Consider the following 22,734-nt stretch of genomic DNA (forward strand, 5'->3'; position numbering starts at 1 on the left):
GACTCACTGGCTACTTGGTGGGATCACGCGTCTCAGCGCAGGGCCGGGACAACACGCAGTGCTAACAGAAAGAGGTCTCGTGTCCGTGGCCCTTGCGCCCTCGCCCCGCGGCCGAGGCGGGCGCAGAGGGCAGGGCCGGAACCGCCAGCTCTCCTGAGCTCCGCCAAGCCCTGCGCTCGGCCCGCCCGGCAGTCGCGGCTCGGATGCTACCAGTTCGGCGCTAGAGGGGGTTAGTCGACAACAAAAATGCCTCCACTGCTCGCAGGTGGAGGCGACTCCTCACGCAAGGAAGGAAAAAGGAAGGAGGAATGCTCTCAGACTAAACTTGAGGTGTTTTTTTTTTGGGGGGGGGGGTGGCGCCGAATAACCCATATCGCTAGTGTGGGCGTTCTGTTATAGTTTATTAGCTGTTATTATTATTAGCATCATCATTTTCTTTCTGTCACAGTCGAGTGAGGTTGAAAAGCCCACCTCAAAACTCTGAGTATTTTAAAGAAATATTTATGGCAATGGAGAAAGCTGAACCGAGAAGAGAAAGGAGCGGTATTATAGAGGGTAGAACGATATTTTCAAAGTGGACAGAGGGCAACGGGAGGGAAATGGCACAGTGGCAAGTCTTGGGGACATAGTAGATCGAGGAGCAAAGGGTCAGCGTTCGACGCTTACAGAATTCTGGAAGAGAAGGAATCCTCCCATTCGATGTGTTTCCACGCTGAGACGTTTGTGTCATGTATGGTAGTTGAAGTTCAGTTATTGGCTTAAAATAACTGAAAGCGGAGAGAACAGAAAAAAAAGAGGCCCCACGTTTACTTCAGCTGCGTGGAGAGAAATGTGAAATGCAAGTGATTTTGAGGATGTAAGGAAGGTTTCCGATTGGTGACTGTACTTTAACTCTCCTTACGAATTCAAACACTGCCTCTCTTTAAAGGTGTCCACGCCAATTTAAATGTATGCAAATCACTTCTGAAAAGATAACCAAGTATGGAGTTTATGTATTGGTACTTAAAGGAGTAAAATTTGATTTTACTACTGATTTTACCACTCTTAACTAATAGTGACTGACCGCATGGGCATTTGCAGACTCAGTTTATAATTTGCAAACTGTGAAGTTAAAAGGCTGCATTATAATATAAGTTGTTATGTCTAAATAAATGTTGTTAGAAGTGTTAATGATTCGTTATACTGATATTTTGCCCAATCTTTTCATTTACTGTCAAACACTATATTTTCATGACCTTTTTAAAGTTAGATTTCAATTTTTAAACTGGATTTCTATCTTTACCTACAATTCATCTACAATTCACAATTTTTGTTTGTTTAAATAAGTCATAGTGAAGCGTGACATATATTACTTACCTGGTCAGGTAATTGATAGTCACATTCTAGTTTTGGTTTTTAAGGAAAAAAAATTACAAGATTTTTATCAATATTAAAATAAAAATATACTTTAATATTTAGATATTGTTGATCGCATATATATTTAGATATTCTCAATTGCAAGTCTAGAAGATAATGACCTCTTAAGTAAAACCTCATCTCAAAGAACATGAATGAAAATATAATTATCATGACCTTTGACTAAACTGAGATTCCAAAAGAATGACTATAACTCTTTGACCATTGTGTTATACAGTATACGTATATATAAACACACATATTTCTATATACACATACACACACACACAATGTATATATGGATATTCATTCTCAAATATTTTTTGAGCTCTTTTATGTGCTCAGTTCTCTTCTCTTAGAGAAGAGTTGATAATATAAGTAAAAATAATTTTTTAGAAGCTAAGTTTTTATTTAAAATATAGTCATGGTTATCTTATATGAGGTAGAAGCAATTTCACTTAACAAAAATGTACTTCCTTTTTGATTTTCTAACAGTGTTGATATATCTGCTACATGTGACAGTTTCAAAATTATAAGCCACTCAGTGAACTAGATGCAATATTCATGTAGATTTATCTGCACTTGTCTGTTTGAATCATACCCATATTCAGAAAAGCATTCATGTCTCATTTTTCAGTAGTATATTCAGAATTCTTTTGTATTCTCTCAGACTGCTGTTCTTCATGATATATGGTATATACACCTGGTCCGGATTCAGGTAAGAATGATTAAATGATTAAAATTTCATTAAATAAAGAATATATGAGGTAAAGGGGATTAAGAGGTACAAACTTCCACTTATAAAATAAATAAATCACAGGGATGAGAAGTACAGCATAGGGAGTATAGTCAATAATATTGTAAGAACTTTGTATGCTGATGGATGGTAACTACACTCATCCTGGTGAACATTTCATAATGTATATAAAGTGTCGACTCACTTTGTTGTACACTTAAAACTAATATAATATTGTATGTCAACCACAGTTCAATTAAAAATATATATATAACACTAAAACTAGTCTAAGCTTTCATTTATAATAGAAATAATAGTATTCACAAATACTGTTTGCTTTTTAAAAAGATGAAAGAGAAGACTTAACCTGCAATTAATCCCTTTGAGGAAAAAAAGAAGGATTATCATGTTTAATACTCAGCATGTTTCAAGGCTTGAGAAAGTCTTAGGTATTTTATTCTTGTAGAAGAGTAAATTAATCCATTTATATCTGTAATTTGCATTTTCTAAGGTCAAGGTAGAAGCAACATAAATAAAGAATGTTGATTCTCAGGTATGTCAAAACATCAGGTCTTAAAATATTAGTTTAGAACTTTGAATAGGTATAATTAGTCCAAGTCTTTTTTGTTAATATAAAATTTAGAGACATGCTGCAAACTATTATTGCTGTCATGTCATCGACTTTAAAGTATAAATTCATTAAAAGCTTAAGTTTTATGTTTCACCATGTGGACCACTAAAATAAAAAAAAAATCCATAAAGTCAAATACAGTTAATTTGAAGCTTTTTCCTTTAACAAAATATGTAATCAGAAGGAAAACACACTTCAGAAATTTTTCTTTGATATTAGGAGGTGATATTAGGATACTTTTCTGCAAGAAGACATTCAAAACAGTGCTGGGATTTTACTTTATTGTTAGCATATCAAGTCCTAAAAACTTCACAGAAAAAAAAGAATCAACTTGAGGCTAGATAAACACGATGATTTATTCTGCTGTGATGTTGCATTGTATTTTTGTGTTATATTACACTTTATAATAAAATATATGTACAAATATATACATACATCATACATGTGTTAAGTATAGATATATAAAAATGTGTGTGATTGTGTTTGTAATTCAATGAAAGCCTTCTCTCTAGTACTTTTCTAATTCAGTAACATTTACCAAGTGAGATTTCCACGTGTATCTGCGCTAAGCATTATGGGGAAGGTACAAAAATTACTTGGATTTAGTTCGTAACCATCAGAAGTTTATATTATATTAAAGTTACAGACATATGAATTTTTCCAATACAAAGCATTCTCTTATCCTATAGTGGAGTTTCAAATTATTATAGTTAAATAAGAGGAAAGGAATCATACCCTCACCCTTTAAGACATGGATCTCTAACATTACTACTTTTGCTTAAACTTTTGGTAAGGATTGGTTTATCCTCTGAAAGCTAACTCAAGAAGTTTTACTACTGGCAAATACAAAACTAAAGGTTATGCAGAATGGCCAAATGAGTCAACCAGATTAAACTTACCTGCCTTTTTAATGAGATTTACTCAACAGTCTGTGTGGTATCAAGTATTGACAAAAATTAATTTTAGCTAAATTATGTAGAGAATTTTTTTAATTATTTAATTTATTTCAGTTTTATTAGTAACATTTTAATTCAATTTATCTTTCATGACCAGTTGAATGAAAAACTTCGTTTTTATTGAATAATAATAAATATCATTAAAGAGCATATTCTAAATATCAAAAAGAGAACAGCTATGATAGAAGTAAAACTACCTTTAAAAAGCCTTTATATGTTGAAATACACCTATTTCCATCAGAACAAATAAGATAAAAATATCACAGGAATACTGTTATTAATTTCTATACAGGTATTAGCATTAGTCTATCAAAACAGCCTTAATCTATTTTGTCTTCTATTATACATGAATTAAGACATTCATGCCCTGCTTCAGGAAAAGACAAAGCTAGGTTTTGTAATACAAATTCTTGGGTATGTCAAATAGTTAAATGTTAAATTTATTAATAATATTATCCATGTTAATAATCATTATCAGCTAAACATTTTAATTATCTTGATACAAATAATGCAAAACATGTTTTCTTACTACAAATTAGAGGTAGATTAGAAGTGTCAGATGAAAAGAAGTGATTAATGCATCTCAAACTGGATTTTGTAAGTAAGGTTCTTTTTGTAAAAATGTTTCTTATAATATTTCAGTTTAGTTTGAAGGTAGATACCATGTTTGCATTTTTGAAATTCTGTTTTTTTTGGTGTATATTAAACTTTTTAAAAAATACAATAACAATTCCTGAATGACGTCTTGTTATATTTCCAAGTGACCTATAACAACCCAGTGAAAACTTAACATGCCTAATATTTACCTTTTATGTCAGGGGTTCCACATCATTTTAATCATAGTGTGTTTCTTTACTATGGCTGTTAAATGTTTACATGGAATATAAACATTTTTCAGTATCATCTTATAATTATTATATGGTTAAAAATTATATGTAACTTCACTTATACCAATCATTTGACAACGTATGGTCCTTCATATTTTTGCCTAAGTTTGAACACATATACAGCCTTCCCAAGAACCTTGAGCAGTTTTTAGAGCAGAGAATGCTTCTTTTACATCTCTACAAAAAAATAAAAAATAAAAATAAATAATTGTATTTAAATACTAATTATATTTTTTAGTCAAATTTACCATCTTTATTAATCTTTTCATTAAAGATAATTGAAATCTTACTTATTTCAACTAAAAAATAGTACCTACTTGCCCTTTTTCTGTTTGCTTAAGATCATTAAATACTTGAGTCATTATAACTTTATAACTTATTATGTGTGAATAACATATATTACATATATGATGTGCCCATTCTGAGTTGTTACGAAAATGGACTTGTGCTACTCAGGATGTAAACCCCAATTTGGAGCCCATGTGAGACTCCTCTAAGCATCCCACTATTAAATTCGATTCATGGTCCATAGTATTAGAAGTATACTGATGTTCATAGTATTTGGAATTTGATTGTAATATCTTTGCTATTTTTAGAGGTAAAAATAAAATTTTATATATTAATGAAAGCAAACATAAACACTAGGTTAACTTTGATTATTGTTAATATATAGTCAAAGACTATTCTTGATTTATTTCTTCCTGATTTATTGTGCATCATGGTTTAAAATATATAAGAAATTGGAAGTATATTCATGCTTATTTTTGAGTATTTTCAATCCAATGGAAAAAAATTAAGTTTCTTGTTCATTGAGAATATGTACAATTTTCAAATAAAATATCAAGCTTATATGTGATTTATCCAAAACAGATGCTATATTATTGCTGCCTAGTAGGACTTAGTGAGATGTGAGAGATACTATATATCTGTGTTGTTCAATACAGTAGCCAATAGCCACATCCACACAGAGCTTTTCAGTGTTTGAATATAGTCTAGTATCACTGAGGAAATGAATTTTTAGTTTTTCTTAACGTTAATAAATTTAAAATTAAATGTGTGGCAGTGGCTACCACATTCGATAGCACATGTTATATATATATGATTATAGATATTGGTTTATTCTCTCTCTCTCTCGTTTTGTTTTCAATACTTCCATGTTTATGATTGGGGGAAATAAGAAAGGGATTTGAAAACCATATAAACCTTGAATGCACACAGTATGCCTTTTTTACAAGAACAGCCTATTCTTCCTACAGCGATTCTGTCACACACAGTCATGTTTATCATGAACAAAAATGAAGCACACTTTGAACAATAACTCTGCTGGTACATGTACTTATACTGTCTTCAAAGCTAGCCTGACATGATGTGCTTTTTTTATATAACATTGAGTTGATCAGAAGACATTAAAAATAGTCACCTTGATAGAAATCCATAATATTTAAAATTATTTCAATTCTGAATAGAATTACTGGCCCAGTGTGCCTAATCTTGTATGCTACAATTTTAATAAAGGCTCAGGAGCTGCCATCAACCCCGCTATGCCTACTGTGACTGTTGCACGGCCAGAATTTCACAAAATTACAGTGACCGGAGAGACTCAATAACAGTAGTGGAGGTTCCAAAACTAATAACCTTACCCAGAGATTTGTTAAAGAAGCAGGAAGATTTTTGCCTTGCCTTTAGATGCTATAATATGTTTGTCTTCGTGTTTTGGGTTTTTTTCTTTCTCCTCTTTAATTTTAGATTTGCATGTAAAAATATTGGCAGGATCCCGTTTTCATGTTGGTAGATTTTTTTAAAATATGAGGATTCTTAGGAAAGCCTGAGAATCTGTTTACCACTGTTTCATTTATATCATATCCTGTTTGTCACTTGATGCTATCTTTCAGTAACTTTAATTTGTCATAAGCACCAAAGCAAAAAAAAAAAAAAAAAAAAAAGAAAGAAAGAAAAAAAGAAAAAAGAAAAAAAAATCCAATAAAAATGTCATCTCCTAAAGAAATCTTGAACTATAATTAAAAAGTATTATTTTTTCTTTTTTTTTTTTTAAGATTATTTATTTATTTATTTGACAGAGACAGAGTCAGCCAGCGAGAGAGGGAACACAAGCAGGGGGAATGGGAGAGGAAGAAGCAGGCTCATAGCAGAGGAGCCTGATGTGGGGCTCGATCCCACAACGCCGGGATCACACTCTGAGCCAAAGGCAGACGCTTAACCACTGTGCCACCCAGGCACCCCTAAAAAGTATTATTTTTTCTGTTACTTAGAAAGCAGTTACATAATATTTACTATGTGCCAGTACTATCCAAGTACCAACAATAATTTCGGATAATAATTATAAATACTAATTATAAATAGGAATTCCATTAATACTCAAAACAACACTCTGAAGTTGTTGCTTTTATTATCCTTATTTTATAGATTAGAAAGCTGGCACACAGAACTTGCCACAGTTACCTGGCCAGTAAGTGGTAAAGCAAGGATGTGAACCCAAGCAACCTGAATCTGAAAGCTATGACTTTCATTGCTATTCTGCCTCTCTTGTATCCTTGCATGTTGACCCAAATATACACAAGCATGTACATACTTATTTCCATTTATCTGTGTATCTATCTATGTAAAATTTATCTAATTCTATAAAATTAAGTTCAGTTTGTGGAGTATTTTCAGTGAATCTCCTTCCCAATTTTGACTGTTCCCAAATGACCTCATTCTTCTTTCTCATGGCCCAACATTTACACTTGCTGACTCTTGCAGGATAATTTTTCTTTTTTCTTAAGATCTTTCTCTTAAATGGCACCTGTCTCCCAATGCTACTAACTCATATTTATGTTTTGCATTCCATGAATGCATCTTTCTCTAGGCACTGAGTATTAAAGTGATGAACAAAATGGACAAAAAAGTTTGCTCTCACAGAACTTACATTCTAGGGTTAGTATGTACTAAGTGCCTATTGTATGTCTCACACTGTTCTAAATACACTATACATGTTAGTCCATTAACATTCACAGCCCTATAAGGTAGGTACTTTTATTGTACCCATTTACAAATGATGAAGCCAAAGCATATAGATTACAAGCTAGTAAGAGGCAGAGCAATAATTATTACATTTTAGAATAATTACAATGTCAGCAAGAACATTAACAGAGAGAAGAAATAGGAGGTTTTGGCAGTAATTCTGGAGTGAGCTAATAGCAGTTTGTCTTAGGATGTTGACAGAGAGGAGAAAGTGGATGGATTTCCCATATACTTTGAAGATAGAAAGAATAGACTTCCTAATGATTTGAATGGTGGTTCACGCTATCTCATTAGTGCCTAGAAATGGCTGAAGTGCCTAATTAGACAGAAAACAAATGTATATTTTTAAAAGTCTATTCAAACCATAAACTGAGCTATTGAAGAGACTTTGAAGCAATATTTCTAGCTTCCCAACTGTATATTTTCTGAAGTAACTTTGTCTTTTCTCAAATCATACCTAGATTTCTGTCCTCATTCTTCTTCCAGAAAATCAGATCGAATCACTCCAAATCTTTAAATACATCATTAATTCTATGTTCTGAAACTATACACAAATGCATAATGAAATTGTTAATTCAAGAATTAGTTTAGAATACATTTATTTTCATAAAAAATGAGAAAAACTAACTTTGAACCTTACATAAATTAGTCATATGTCTCATGATTCATCAAAACATATTCATCTTTTATGTTACTGTGTTGTCCTAGCCCAGCATCAACTCTCCTACTGAAGAAATGATCATTTCTAAAGCTAGATATGAGTTTATCATGTATTTATCAACTAGGCAGGGACTGAGTAATCCACATTCAATATACTTTAAACACCACCAAAAATGAGGAACTCAAATCCTCATCGAAAATAATCCCTAATTTTCAGCCAGAAAGAACAAATAGGAGGATTATATTAAATGTTAATATTCTGTGTGAGTGTAAAGACCATTTCACAAATGTACTATATGTGAATGAGAGGCTTTAAAAAAAAAAAAAAAAAAAAACAACCTCAAGGATAAAGTACCTGAGTATTTTACCCTCTTGCCATTATGAAAATGGTTACATTTATGCCAAAAATCAAAAGGACATTTGAGTCAATTGATACACTTTGTTGCAAAGGTAAAACATATTTATCTTTTTAACTTATCCTTTTAAATTTTAAAAGTAGCATAACAATATAATAGAATATGTGGAAATTGAAAAGAAAAATAACTCTCTTTTATTGTACTACTGTAATGTAATTACTATTGTTGTTTTAGGGCATTTCAAGCATCTTAACCTTACCCTTCTCAAATACATACTCTTAACATGGTTGAAGTTGGATCATGCATTCAAATTTATGTTGCATTTCAATTTCTCCACTGGTTGCTTGATTTTAAAGAATTTAGGATTTATTTATATACAAATTGTCTTGTGACGTGGATTACATAAAAAGATATGAAAATAACTAGGAAAGAAAGGCCTTGGTACATGAGATAGATGATGAAAATATTGTAAGCCAAATAGGATTTTGGTAGGTTGCATGATTTTCAAAAACTATTCAGTATTATTAACATATATAATATTGATGCAGAATTTCAAAGTGTTGAAATGAATTGGTATTTTTAGTATATAAAATTATTTTGTAATATTACCTGATGGGGAAAAAAGCACAATTCTTTTCCTAAAGAAAGTCTTAATATGCTACAATGACAGAAATAAGACAATAATTCCCTAAATTGTAAATTCTAGGCAAAAATGCAAAATAATTTAAAAGAATCCATTTCTTTTATCCTGTCTTTAAGTATTTCCTTTGTGCACTATCCCTCCTTTCAGACACACAACTAATCTGATAACTCAATTTTTTCTTTATTTGCCTTTCAAAAAACAATGTGAAAGAATCTTTTTTATGATATGTGAAATTGGAGCCATGCTGGTCTATTTTATCAACAGCCAACAATTCAACAATACCAGCACCAATGATATGCATTTAAGAATGTGAGGCTTGAAAGATAAACTATCCAGAGTTACACAGGTAATAAATAGCACAGTATTTGCTCATATTCTTTGCATTCAACCTGTTTTTTGGCTAATACCGAGTATTTCCTGATCTCTATCATTACTTATTTGTGTAGTTTTAAGTGAAATCTAATTTATTAAAAATTAATAACGAGCATTTTTGTGACAGAGTATTGATTATTCATTTTTGTATTATAGTCATTGTGTTATTTTAAAAGTAATATAGCTATATAGAAATACAGATCCAAATTTCCCAGTTATATATAAAATAAAAAAATCTCTAACAATTTTCAGCTCTAAGTGCCAATCCTTGGACTTAACCCACCTATTTCTGTTTTAGTTTTCTAGTATTCAATTTCATTACTCTAGATTGGTGTTTTCCAATAGAACTTTCCAAGATGAGAAAAATGTTCTATTCTGCATTGCCTAAATAGGGTAGCCACTGGCCATATGTGACTATTGAGCTCTTGAAATATGTAACTTGGAAATACATTTTTATTTCATTTAATTTTAACCAATGTAAATTTATTGGATACATGTGGTTTAGTGACTATTGTATTGGGTAGTACAGCTCTAGGTGAAACGTCATTCCTTTTTTTTTTTTTTTTTTTTGATTTATCACATTTAAAAACCATCTTCTAACTCCCCACTATGAAATGTGGAATTAAGCTCACCTACACTAACTTAACTATTTTTCTCTGTCTCCGTATGCTGTTAAAGTATTTAATTCACCATTGATCTTTAATTCTTCTTTATTTACAGCACCTCTTCACTCCCCAAATTTCAAGGTTTTGAAGTGAGCAGTCTATATCCTTTTACATTTCTCTCTCTACTTACCATAACTTTGTCAAATATAACATTATTATTCTTATTATGATCATTACCACTACCATTATTGTTTTACAACACAAAGGTTTAATTAAAACGTATACTTTCTGTTTAGTAACTATGATTAAGTCTTCCATATTTTCTGTGTCAGTTATGATAATAAACTCTGTTCATTATAGTATTATATAAATATTATTTGCTGAAACATTGATGATTACATCTATGGGGAATGAAATGAATCTTAAGGACTAATCCTGAGCCAGCATAATGGTCTAGTGGCTCAGATTAAATGAAAACTTCTCTAGGACTTCATTAATTTTACAGTATCATTCTGTGTATTACTTTGTCAAATGCCTTTAGAATTCAATGTTTTGTTTGACTATTTGTTTTTCAAATTACAAGGTATTTATTCCTTGTTGATAAAGATTATCCTCTTTAAATCATCAGTAAGATTTTATCTAGCACTGACCTATTTCTGGGATAGATAAACAATTGTTAAGCTGGACTTTTAAAAATATTTCAATTCTTTGTTTTAATATTTAAATTTAATAATAATATTTCCATTTGGCCTAAAATATTTTTTCCTAGTCCATCACCAATTTAGCTTATTTCTTTAGAAAGAACATATGAGATACAAGCTGACTATTTTTTAAAATTATTATACTCTAACATGTCAGAAAATTTTTATTATTCTCTTACAGTTTGGCTGAGTGTATAATTGTAGGTCAAAAATTGTTTCTTAGAAGAATTTTACAATCATTCTCCATTGTCACCTATGATTGCTAATAAGATATTTGATGTTAACGATTTTCATTTCAATGACCCTGACCTCCATTTTTCTCTCTTTCTGAAAACTGTAAGGATCTTCCAATTATATTTGATGTGCTTAAATTCAAAATAGTCTGTTTAGAATTATATTTTTCTTCTTAATTGTTCCTCATGCTAAGCTTTTATGAAAGCTTTCAAAATAAAAAAATAATAATAATGGCACATTTTTGCATTTATCAAAACCCATAGAACTGTACAACAACAAAAAAGTGAACTTTAATATAAACTATGAGTCTATAGTAATGTATTGATATTGGCTCATCAATTGTAATAAATGTATTATACTAATGCAAGATGTCAATAATAGAAGAAACTATGTGCCAGGGGAGGGAGAAAAGTGGAAATGCTCTGTACTTTCTGTACAATTTTTCTGTAAACTTAAAACTGCTCTAAAAAATAAAGTCTATTTTTAAAAATAAGAGCTGATTGGGGCGCCTGGGTGGCACAGCGGTTGAGTGTCTGCCTTCGGCTCAGGGCGTGATCTCAGCATTCTGGGATCGAGCCCCACATCAGGCTCCTCCGCTATGAGCCTGCTTCTTCCTCTCCCACTCCCCCTGCTTGTGTTCCCTCTCTCGCTGGCTGTCTCTATCTCTGTCGAATAAATAAATAAAATCTTTAAAAAAAAATTATTAAAAAAAATAAAAATAAGAGCTGTATTTGTCTTTGGAAAATATTATTTCACTATTTATATTCAGACGTACTTTTATTTGTTTTCTTTTTTTTCAGGTGGAATTATTTTTTATAGTAATTTTTTATTATGTTATGTTAGTCACCATACAGTACATCCCCAGTTTTTGATGCAATGTTCCACGATTCATTATTTGTGTATAACACCCAGTGCACCATGCAATATGTGCCTTCCTTAATACCCATCACCGGGCTAGCCCAGTCCCCCACCACCTCCCCTCTGAAGCCCTCAGTTTATTTCCCAGAGTCCATAGTCTCTCATGGTTCATTTCCCCTTCTGTTTACCCCCCCTTCATTCTTCCCTTCCTTCTCCTACTGATCTCTCTGCTATTTCTTTTGTTCCATAAATGAGTGAAACCATATGATAATTGTCTTTCTCTGCTTGACTTATTTCACTTAGCATGATCTCCTCCAGGCCCATCCATATTGCTGCAAATGTTGGGTAATCGTTCTTTTTATTTGTTTTCTATCTTGGTATACTGTTATGTAGATTTTAGACTTCCTGGTTTGCTTTTTTATGTCTATTAATTTTTCTTTTCTATTTTCCAGTCCTTTTTCTACTTGGCCAAATTTTGAAGAACTTATTGGCTGTACTTCCTGTTACTGGAAAAATTTAATCATATTAATTCCCAAAACTCTTTCTGAGTATCTGATTACTCTCTTTTAATAAAAGTTCAGTTTTGTTATTTGTTTTATACAGTAATATTTTCTTTGATATTGATGAGTGATCTATGAATCAGACTTCTTTGGTTTCAAATGACAGAAACCTGTTTCCAACTGACTTAAGCAGAAAAGGAGAATGACACTCACTGGCTATTACTAGCTCAATTTTGTTCATGTGGACAAATTTTAACAAATTACCATTGCCAGAGTGATTCAGAATTCTCACTGCTTAGAACTGGTTCACATATCTATTCCTAATACCAGGGGGTAAGTTAATCACTATGAGAACCATGCAAGTTGAAAGCAATAGAGGGATGGTTCTCAAAGAAGAAAAAAAAAGGATGCTGGTCAGGCAAACACAGTTCATTAGAAGAATAACTATTATACAGTCTTAAATACCTCCTTTTTCCTGTGTTGGCAGCTTTGTTTAATTAACTTACTCTTTTTTGGGGGACAGTGTAGAAGTGGAGATTCACTTTCCATAAAAGACTAGTTGGTAGCAACTTCTTTCTACACATGTCTAATGAGGTAAGGGAAACAAAAGCAAAAACAAATTTGGGACTCCATCAAAATAAAAAGCTTCTGCACAGTAAAGGAAACAATCAACAAAACTAAAAGGCAACCTACAGAATGGGAGAAAATATTTGTAAATGACTTATCTGATAAAAGCTTGGTATCCAAAATACATAAAGAATTAACAAACCTAACAACCCCCCCCAAAATAATCCAATTAAAAAATGGGCAGAATACACGAACAGACATTTTTCCAAAGAAGAAATACAGATGGCCAATGGACACATAGAAAGATGTTCATCATCACTTATCATCAGATAAATGCAAATCAAAACTACAATGAGATATCACCTCACATTTGTTGGAATGGCTAAAATCAACAACACCAAGAAACAACAGGTGTTGGCAAAGATGTGGAGTAAGGGGAACCCTCCTGTACTGTTGGTGGGAATGCAAACTGGTGCAGCCACTGTGGAAAATAGTATGGAGGTTCCTCAAAAAGTTGAAAATAGAACTACCCTATGATCCAGCAATTGCACTACTAAGTATTTACCCAAAGGATATGAAGATACTAATTCAAAGGGATACATCCACCCCAATGTTTATGGCAGCATTATCTACAATAGCCAAATTGGGTAAACAGCCCAAGTGTCCATCGACTGGTGAATGGATAAAGAAGAGATGGTGCACATATACAATGGAACATCACTCAGCCGTAAAAAAGAATGAAATCTTGCCATTTGCAATGACATGGTTGCAGCTAGAAAGTACTATGCTAAACAAAATAAGTCAGTCAGAGAAAGACAAATTACCATATGAGTTCACTCATATGTGGAATTTTAGAAACAATACAAATAAGAAAAAAAAAAGAGAGAAAAAAGAAAAAAGAGAAAGGGAAACCAAGAAATAGAATCTTAACTATAGAGAACAAAGTGATGGTTACCAGAGGGAAAGTGGTTGGGCAGGATGGGTTAAATATGTAATATGGCTTAAGGAGTGCACTTGTGATGAGCAGCAGGTGCTGTATGGAAGGGGTGAATCATTATATTGTACATCTGAAACTAATATTACACTGTATGTTAACTAACTGGGATTTAAATAAAAACATTTTTAAAAGTCTAGTTATTTTTGCTCTTGTTCATATTTCTAAATGAAGTAATAATTAATAAAATTAGCTAGTGTGGATATCTGTTATATTAATTCTCTTTGTAAATCAGGTCTCTCTTCAACATTGAAGGGTTGACCAAAAGTTTACTTTGGGCAGGAAGCAGTCAGTCTACTTAGACTTGGATCCATCCTCATCCCAGAATAATAAACCCTTTACTCTGAGGAAAGAAAAACCCATTTTTTTACCCTTGTCCTCTCCAGAAATTCAATTCTATTTCTTTAGTGATGGGCCCCTGAATTTGTCCTGGGACATATATTGCTATCATTGGTCACTCTGTGGGAGTGGTATAAAGCCTGTCTCTGGAGCCTTGCAGGAGGAACATCTCTCATCTTTGCTCCAAACTTATATGGATGCTTTATACTGTGTGCAACAAATGTTAAAATTCACATTTTGACAGTGAATAGATTCCAAGATAGAGCAAAACCAGATTATTATGTGCATTTACAGAAGAACTCTACACTTGACCTCTCCACCATGCTTCAGGCTTCTTCAGAGAATGTAGTCCCCACATCTCAGTTGAAGGAATATGAATATAACGTAAGAAGAGCATGTGTGCTGCAAGATCTTGTGGTCGTTTTGAAAAATATATCATGCCTGAGAAAGCCTAAGTAGTTTGTGAAAATAAGAAGAGGTCTTTAGTGGGAGCAGCCTGAACCTCAATTTGTTGAGCAAGGAATGAATGGGACATATGAGAATGAATATTCAATCAGGCCATTTTGAATTCAGTCTCAAGAGACAGTAAAAGGCTGAAGAACTCCAGCAGTAAAAAACAGGAGGTATGTCATCAAGGAAATGCAAATTAAAAAAACAAGGAGATACCATTACACCCCTGTCAGAATCACCAAAATCTAGAACACTGAAAATACCAAATCCTGGTGAGGATGTGGAACAATAGGAACAGGGGTGGCAATGCAAAATGGTACACTTGGAAGAAACACTTCGGCAGTTTCTTACAAAACTAAGCATACTCTTAAGATATGATCCAGCAATTGTGCTCCTTGATGTTTACCTAAAGTAGTTGATAATTTATGTCCACACAAAAACCTGCACCAGTTTATAGCAGTTTTATTCATAATTGCCAAAACTGAGAACAACAAAGATTTCCTTAAGTAGATGAATGAATAAATAAATTTTGGTAGATCCAGACAATGGAATATTACTCAGCACTAAAAATAAATGAGCTATCAAGCTATGAAACGACATGGACATGGGAGCCTATCTGAAAAGTCTACATACTGTATGATTCCAACCAAATGACATTCTGGAAAAAGCAAAACTGTGGAGATAGTGAAAAGATCAGTGGCTACCAGGGATTCCTGGGTGGGGAGGAATAAGTAGATGGGGCACAGAGAATTTTTAAGGCAGTGAAAATACTCTTTCTGGTACCATAATAATGGATACATGCCATTATACATTAGTGTGGGGGAAAAGGTATATGGAAAATCTCTGTACCTTCCCTCAATTTTATTGTGAACCTAAAGCTGCTTTAAAAAATAAAGTCTTAAAACTGGGAGATAAACACTAGGTTTATAGATAATATTGAATGAGTTATAAGGGTCCAATTGAAATAGAGATGCCTCTTTTCAGTTCAAAGGAATGGCATGAGAAAGATGGCCACAGATGTGAAAAATCTAAAAAAATTTACAATAGCAACTCATGATAAAGGAAAAAAAAAATCAATGTTAAACCTCTGCCAGAACCAGAAACAAGGAAGTCACCAATGCAAGTAAAAATTTTCCTATCCCTTTAAATTTTTTCCCTCAAAGATCAAACCACAGCTAATGTGGAAAGCCTTGAATATGAAAGAAAGTAGAAACCAACTATATCACTCAACCTAAAAACAGGTAGCTTCTCAGGGTTTAAAAAAGTAGACTTAGAGGAGGAGAAAAATGTTGTAAGAAATTATACTCTTGAATTAATTAGTATTTAATTAGTATTTTGATGGAGATTCTGTATTCTAAATTGAGTTTACAATTATGAGGTTAACTGACTATCCCCTGTCTAAAACAGAATACTCAGGGGATATGCCCAGATTTATAGTGCTGGGAAAGATTTTCTTCCCCACTGGAAAAAAATGAAAGAGACAGGAAGAAATCAAAGTAGATCTTTATTTAGATGGCATCACATGAGTCATATGTTTAACACACCATTTACATGTGGCTTACTTTGTTCTGGCCTATCAGTCTTCCAGAAATTCATCCATATTTCTGTCCAGTCAATGGTCTGTTAATAATACATCTGTGAAATTACACACTTTTATTCTTTTTTTGCTAGCAAGGACAGAAAACATGCATCCTCTGATAAACTTCAATCCCAACAAAAAATACCCAGTCAGATTAATACAGAATATTCAACAACAGACTTCCCAACCAATTTGCTCAAAGTCTTGTAATTTCTTTTTCAGAAATGGAACTTCTGTTCTGATCTTGCTGATTTTCTGTTGAAATCCCTGCCTCACCATCTCCTTCCAGATTAGGTGATGCCTAGTAGGACAATAATAACTTCTTTCAGGTAGTAACTGGTTCACATGTATCAAGACATCACTTTATGCTAGAGTTGATCTATGAAATTTGGAATAGACCTTGATAAGTCCCAGATGCTGCAACTGAGGTTATATGACTTCTGCATTGTTGTTAGAGTTGCAGGTCCATAGGTGTGACGTTATCCTGTTGAAGAATTGGAACAAAAGTCCTCAGATGGTTACTTGATAACAACAGAAGCATTAGAAGAATATCCAAAGCAATCTAAAAGTTATCCCTTTCTGGGATTCATTCAAATGGTTTGCAAGCATTTGTGGAAATGTTTTGAATTTAATGGAAAACAACAACTCTGTTAATATCATGCCAATAAAACAATAAGATAAAATTTAGCTAGTTTCATAAATTAATAGTAATAGCCATGCTAATTTTCATTTTAAGGGTTCATACATTTGCTAATAATTAATAAAAGGGAAGATAGCATGACCAAGTGAGACTATTTGTAGGTGTATGATGCAGAAAAAGAGAATTCTAATAGAATTGCCTACCAAAAAACATTTTCTTATACAGAGACTTATGATGTTCTTAACAATAACTGATAACACCCTTGGATTCAAATAATGTGAACCTAAGGTATTGTGATTTTCTATCAATGTTTGGAAGATAAAAATATTAATATGGACAGCAGATCTTCAAGATAACTAAGCAAAGGAAGTGTTATTATGACTGAAGGTATTACTGTTTGCTGGGCAGCTGTGTAAAATATGATGGGTTGTTCTTAAAATACTAATGTAATAAAATCTCTCTGGGATGTACAATATGATTATACTTCATGTTATTTCTAGCTTTGCACCTGAGAAAACATTCAGATAAACTTAATAGTATATGGTAAATAAAACCCATATGTGCAAAAAGGGATGTTCATCAATCTGTTTTTAATATCAGCATTGTACAGAATATAGGCTTAATATATCTTTTTTCAGTGACAGTTTTATGTCAGCTAATAGTTATCTCGACAGTCTTCTTATAATCGAAAATAAGTGGTCAATAATGAAAATACAAAGGTAATTAAGAAAAATACAATGACTAAAGAAAAAAGTTAATAATTAACTGATTTCTGTTTCATTTCCATTATATTAAAAGAGCAATGTTGAGGTTCTTTAAAGGGAAAGTAAACAGGATATAATAATTTATTTTTAAAATATGAAGTGTAAATTCATATTTACTGGGTTCTTTAGAGCAAAACTTGTGGGCACATGTGCATTTAAATCCTAATTTTTTTACACACTTGAACAGCTCTGTAATTGCTGATTGAAGGATGTTTTGGTGTGATGTGTCCCCTGTAGCCCATCCCATGCACTCAGTGGGTGAGTTTTTACTTGTGTGAGACCTCTTTGGGAACATAATATCCAAAGATGGCTGCTATCAATTCCTTCCTCACATCAAAAGGTAGAATTTAATTACCCATCCCCTTGAATCTAGACTGGCTGTAGTAATTTGAACCATTAGAATGCAATTGAAATATTATCTGGAACATCTGAGACTAGATCGAAAGAAGCCTTTTGGTTTCTTCCTGGGCCTCTTAGAATGTTTGGGATTCTCCTTCTTGGAACATGGCCTACCATACTATAAGAAGCCCAAGTCACATGGAGAGGCCATTGTAGTGTGCTGGTTCACAGCTCCAGCAGAGCTCCCAGGTAAAGTATCAACTGCCAGTCATGTAGGTGAGCCATCTTTGTTGTTTGGCCCCAGTTAATCTGTAAGAAGATTCCAGCCCCAGCTGCATGAGAGACCCTGAGAAAAAGATTGCCAGCTGAGCCCAATCAACCCATAGGACCATAGATAATAATACACAATAAGCATATATAAAATTGTTTCAATAAATTGAAAGAATAATAGACTGTTTCACATCACTAATATTTTGGCAGTTTGTTATGCAGCAATAGAAAACAGAAACAATTCTCAGTGATCACATTGTTTGGTATCCAAGGTATGTGAATTTTTTCTCCAAACAGTAACAAACTGATATAAAGCTGAGGTGGTGTTTTGGTCAAAAAAATCATGACATGCATGACAGGTTTACCCCTATTTAATTGTAAGCAGATGATGCTGCTTTCCTGATTTACAACTCAGAGTGACAAACACACAAAATCATGTTTTTCAGTTTATAAATACTTTAGGGAGGAATTTAAATTATATTAATTAATAAACTGTTTCTCCTCATGAATCAAGAACCCATAGTGAGCTAGATGTTAAGTTGCTAATGCAGAGGCCTGAGCTGTTAGCACTTAGGCCTTAAAACACCAATCTATTTTAGGAAATGTTGCAAAGGAGGTAACTGATTCTCTTTGTTTTTTTCAAGTGTCTGGACAAATAGGCTTGTTCATGTTTACAACTTAAAATATATCCTATATCAATGATCCTGAAGAAAGATACATGTTTTGCTTCATTTTATAAATTTTATTTGAATTTGGGTTATGTCTATGTCTCTCTGAGAATACTATTTTCCGCTTATGGTGAGATTTTTGACTTTTGCATTTTTTAAAATTTTATATCTAAATTTTGAGAAAACTTAATTTTAAACCCTTTCTAATTTCTTGCCTTTCTTTTCCTTCTTCCTTCATTTCTTTTCTTCCTCCCTTCATCCATTTCTCATTTTCTGATTTGTCACCATCTATTTATATTTTATCTTCTAGAAAGATGACATAACTAAAGCAAGGCACTAAGATTCAGGTGACCACGTTCTAATATAAATTCCACAAGGAACCAGATATGTAATCTTGGTTCACAATCTAGAGGCCTAAATTAATCCCTTTGAAACTTTAGGGGATTAAAATAGATTACCTTTTAACCCCTACCCTTGCTGCTTTAAAATTGCACAATCAAAAACGTGTAATACAAGGCATTTACAAGGTAAACATTAAAAGCTAATTTGGACAAGATATTTTAAAACTGTATCAGACACTTAGTATGAGTTACAGCAATGAATTGAAGTCAAAATGAAAAGACAAATTACTTTAGGCTATCTAGCTCTCATAATACAATGAAATAAAGCATAAAATTTCTCTGTGGAAATAAATTCACTTTCCTTCATTGACTTCTAGGAGAAATAAACATGATTCCCATGTATAAGGGATATTAGGTAACATAATTGAAACTGTATTCTAGTACAGTATTAAGGGGTCCATCTCTGTACTCCCATAGCACCACAGACATATCACAATCCCTGCATATACCAACTTGCGTATTTATATATTTTAACAATGTATATGTCTATTTGTCTAATTAAGCTGAAATTTCATAGGGGCATCTGACCTTGGTTGTTTGACTTTTTATTCCCAGCCCCTATACAGTGTATGTGGCATTCAGTAGGCCCTCAATATGTTTTTGTAAAATAAAGAGGTACTGAATCAATCTTCAAATGGATGTTTCTTGTCTCATCACATAAAAGACACCAACGTCATGTAATTAGATTATAATTTAGAAAATGTATGTCTGTATAACTCTGATAATGCAGTTAGGTAAGTAGCTTTGTGTTGGCCTAACAATATTATAAAGATCCTAGTACAAAACAGAGAAGAAAAAGGTGCTCCTTAGGGAATGAAGCATGAGAGACTATGGACTCTGAGAAACAAACTGAGGGCTTCAGAGGGGAGGGGGGTGGGGGAATGGGATAGGCTGGTGATGGGTGGTGGAGAGGGCACGTATTGCATGGTGCACTGGGTGTTATACGCAACTAATGAATCATCGAAATTTACATAAAAAACCAGGGATGTACTGTATGGTGACTAACATAATATAATAAAAAAACATTTAAAAAAAGAAAGAAAGAAAAAGGTGCCCCTTAAAGAGAATTTTCTCCATTATGAATATTCCATGAGAGTTTATGACAAGGACCAATTTTCGGTCAGTCCGATATAATTAACACAAGTAATTGGAGTGCTGTATTTTACATGATTAACTATAAATATGGTTCAAAATAATATCCAGGTGGTAGAGTTAACGTCTTACCATGCCGTTTAGAAGTCTGATGTACATTATCTCTCAAGTGAATGCCTGTCCTATTCTTTATCCTGTTAGATCAGAAGAGTTCGTGAAGCAGAAATTTTCCTAGAAAATAGTTTAAAACATTCCCAAGCACTTAAAGAAATAGTGGATTACGATAAGTTTGGATCAGGAGCAGAAAACTGAGGGTAGTTTTCTGCTTGCTACCCTGTGACTTCCATAGAAAACCTAATTATGATAAGGCCTATGAAGATATAAGCTACAAATCTTCCTCTCTGTCACTCCCACCTCCAGTCACTGAAAGAGCTGATGATACACAGGTGAAATTATTCAATATTTTAAGTTAAAGAATGCTGGCAAAATTTAAAGGTATTAACTATGATATTGATGATGCCGTGTGAATATTTCAGATGGTGCTTCATCTTTTCAGCTGCTTTTCAGGGAGAAATATTTTTTTTAACAATGGGATCTTCCAATTCTAGATTTCCTATGGATGAAGCATTGGCAGGATTCTGACATTTAAGTTTCTAAAAATTATTTTCAGCTAATGGATTCTTGCAATATGGATATAAAGTTTAGAAGCAGCCAAATGGTTCTACACATCTGCTGGCTCTCTGTGCTCATTAGTGGAGTAAACAACGCTCTTGTAGATAATGGGTATAGAAGATACAACCAGGCCAACTTGTCAGCAAGTTTCTTCGGGCTTGAGAAGAATATATTCCGTTATTGAAACCAAATATTTCAGAATTGACTTTTAACAATTAGATTTTACACATAAAAACTTCATATTATTAATGCCTTGGTTATTGTAGACAACTTGAAAAAGCATTAATGGAAGTTTAGAAGGTCAGATTTTTTTACTCTGTGCTGCATCTCAGGCAAGGAGCTTAATTATTGGTAAGTTTACTAAAATAATAAATAAACCCATTGGGATCATAAAATGCAATATTTTGCTTTTGAATCTTAAGGTTGTGTGATCCCACAGTGATTTTTATTAATATTACCAAGTTAGGACAATCTTAACTCATAAAGATAATAATGTAGAGTATTTGTCCCTAGAATGGAGGAAAATATAGTCTTCATGGTACATTTGAAAAAGGAGTAACTGAATGGCATAAAGATGAAATGAATGACAATTCATGAGTGATGAGATTAGGATCAGGTGAGGTGATCAACAACAGACTGGGATGCCTTAGGGATAAGGTTTTCATTGAGTTAGGAAAGTGAATACTGGCAATAATGCTAGTTTTCTAACTTTCATAGAGAGAAGTGAGCATTTGCCATTGTGTGGGTAATCAGGTGAAAGTTAAGCAGAATGATCCAGTATATTGTGAAGTCTGGATGGTTACAATGTCAATAACGTTGAAAATGTTAAGGTTAAGATCTAGCCAGTTATTCAATTTATTTCCCAAAGTTTATCCAAGTCAATACTAGTGTTATCCTGTTAATTTTTACAGAGCTCTCTAAAATCGTTTCAGATGTATCATATTCAACTATTTCTCAGTATTTCAGATATTACTTTGCTGGGTGGTAGAAATGTCAGTCAAGCAAGGTAATTTTCTAGAACTCTTTTCAGGGCCTGGCTATGAAAGTATTTATGGCATCTGTTATTCTAAGTTAGCAAATACGCATCTAATTCCACAAACTCAAGTTCAAGAAATACACCATTTTCTTATCACTCAAATTAATTTTAATTTCAGGTTTCCATTTTGTCAGAAATATCACCTCATTATTTATTTAAGGGATCTCCACACACCTTTCTCCAGGGTTATGACTTTTATTTGTCAACAGATTTTGTTATTGTTGTTGGTAGTCATTAGGGACATCAAATCTCAGTGTTGGGGTTAGGGAGTCTAGCTTCAGTGTTACTAGTTCACACCAGCTTCAGACGAAATACCCTCTATTTGGTTTTTTTTTAATTTGTCTGTCCATTATGGTTTTAGATAACCC

At 33.0% G+C, this 22,734-nt stretch overlaps 1 pseudogene; it reads right to left on the minus strand.

The window, feature by feature from the left end:
• Positions 1-61: 61 nt before the first annotated feature.
• LOC113271220 (L-gulonolactone oxidase-like) overlaps positions 62-22,734 on the minus strand; it is a 61,378-nt pseudogene continuing 38,705 nt past the window's right edge.

The sequence above is a fragment of the Ursus arctos genome, unplaced genomic scaffold, assembly GCF_023065955.2.
Source record: "Ursus arctos isolate Adak ecotype North America unplaced genomic scaffold, UrsArc2.0 scaffold_4, whole genome shotgun sequence".
NCBI classification, from domain to species: Eukaryota; Metazoa; Chordata; class Mammalia; order Carnivora; family Ursidae; genus Ursus; species Ursus arctos.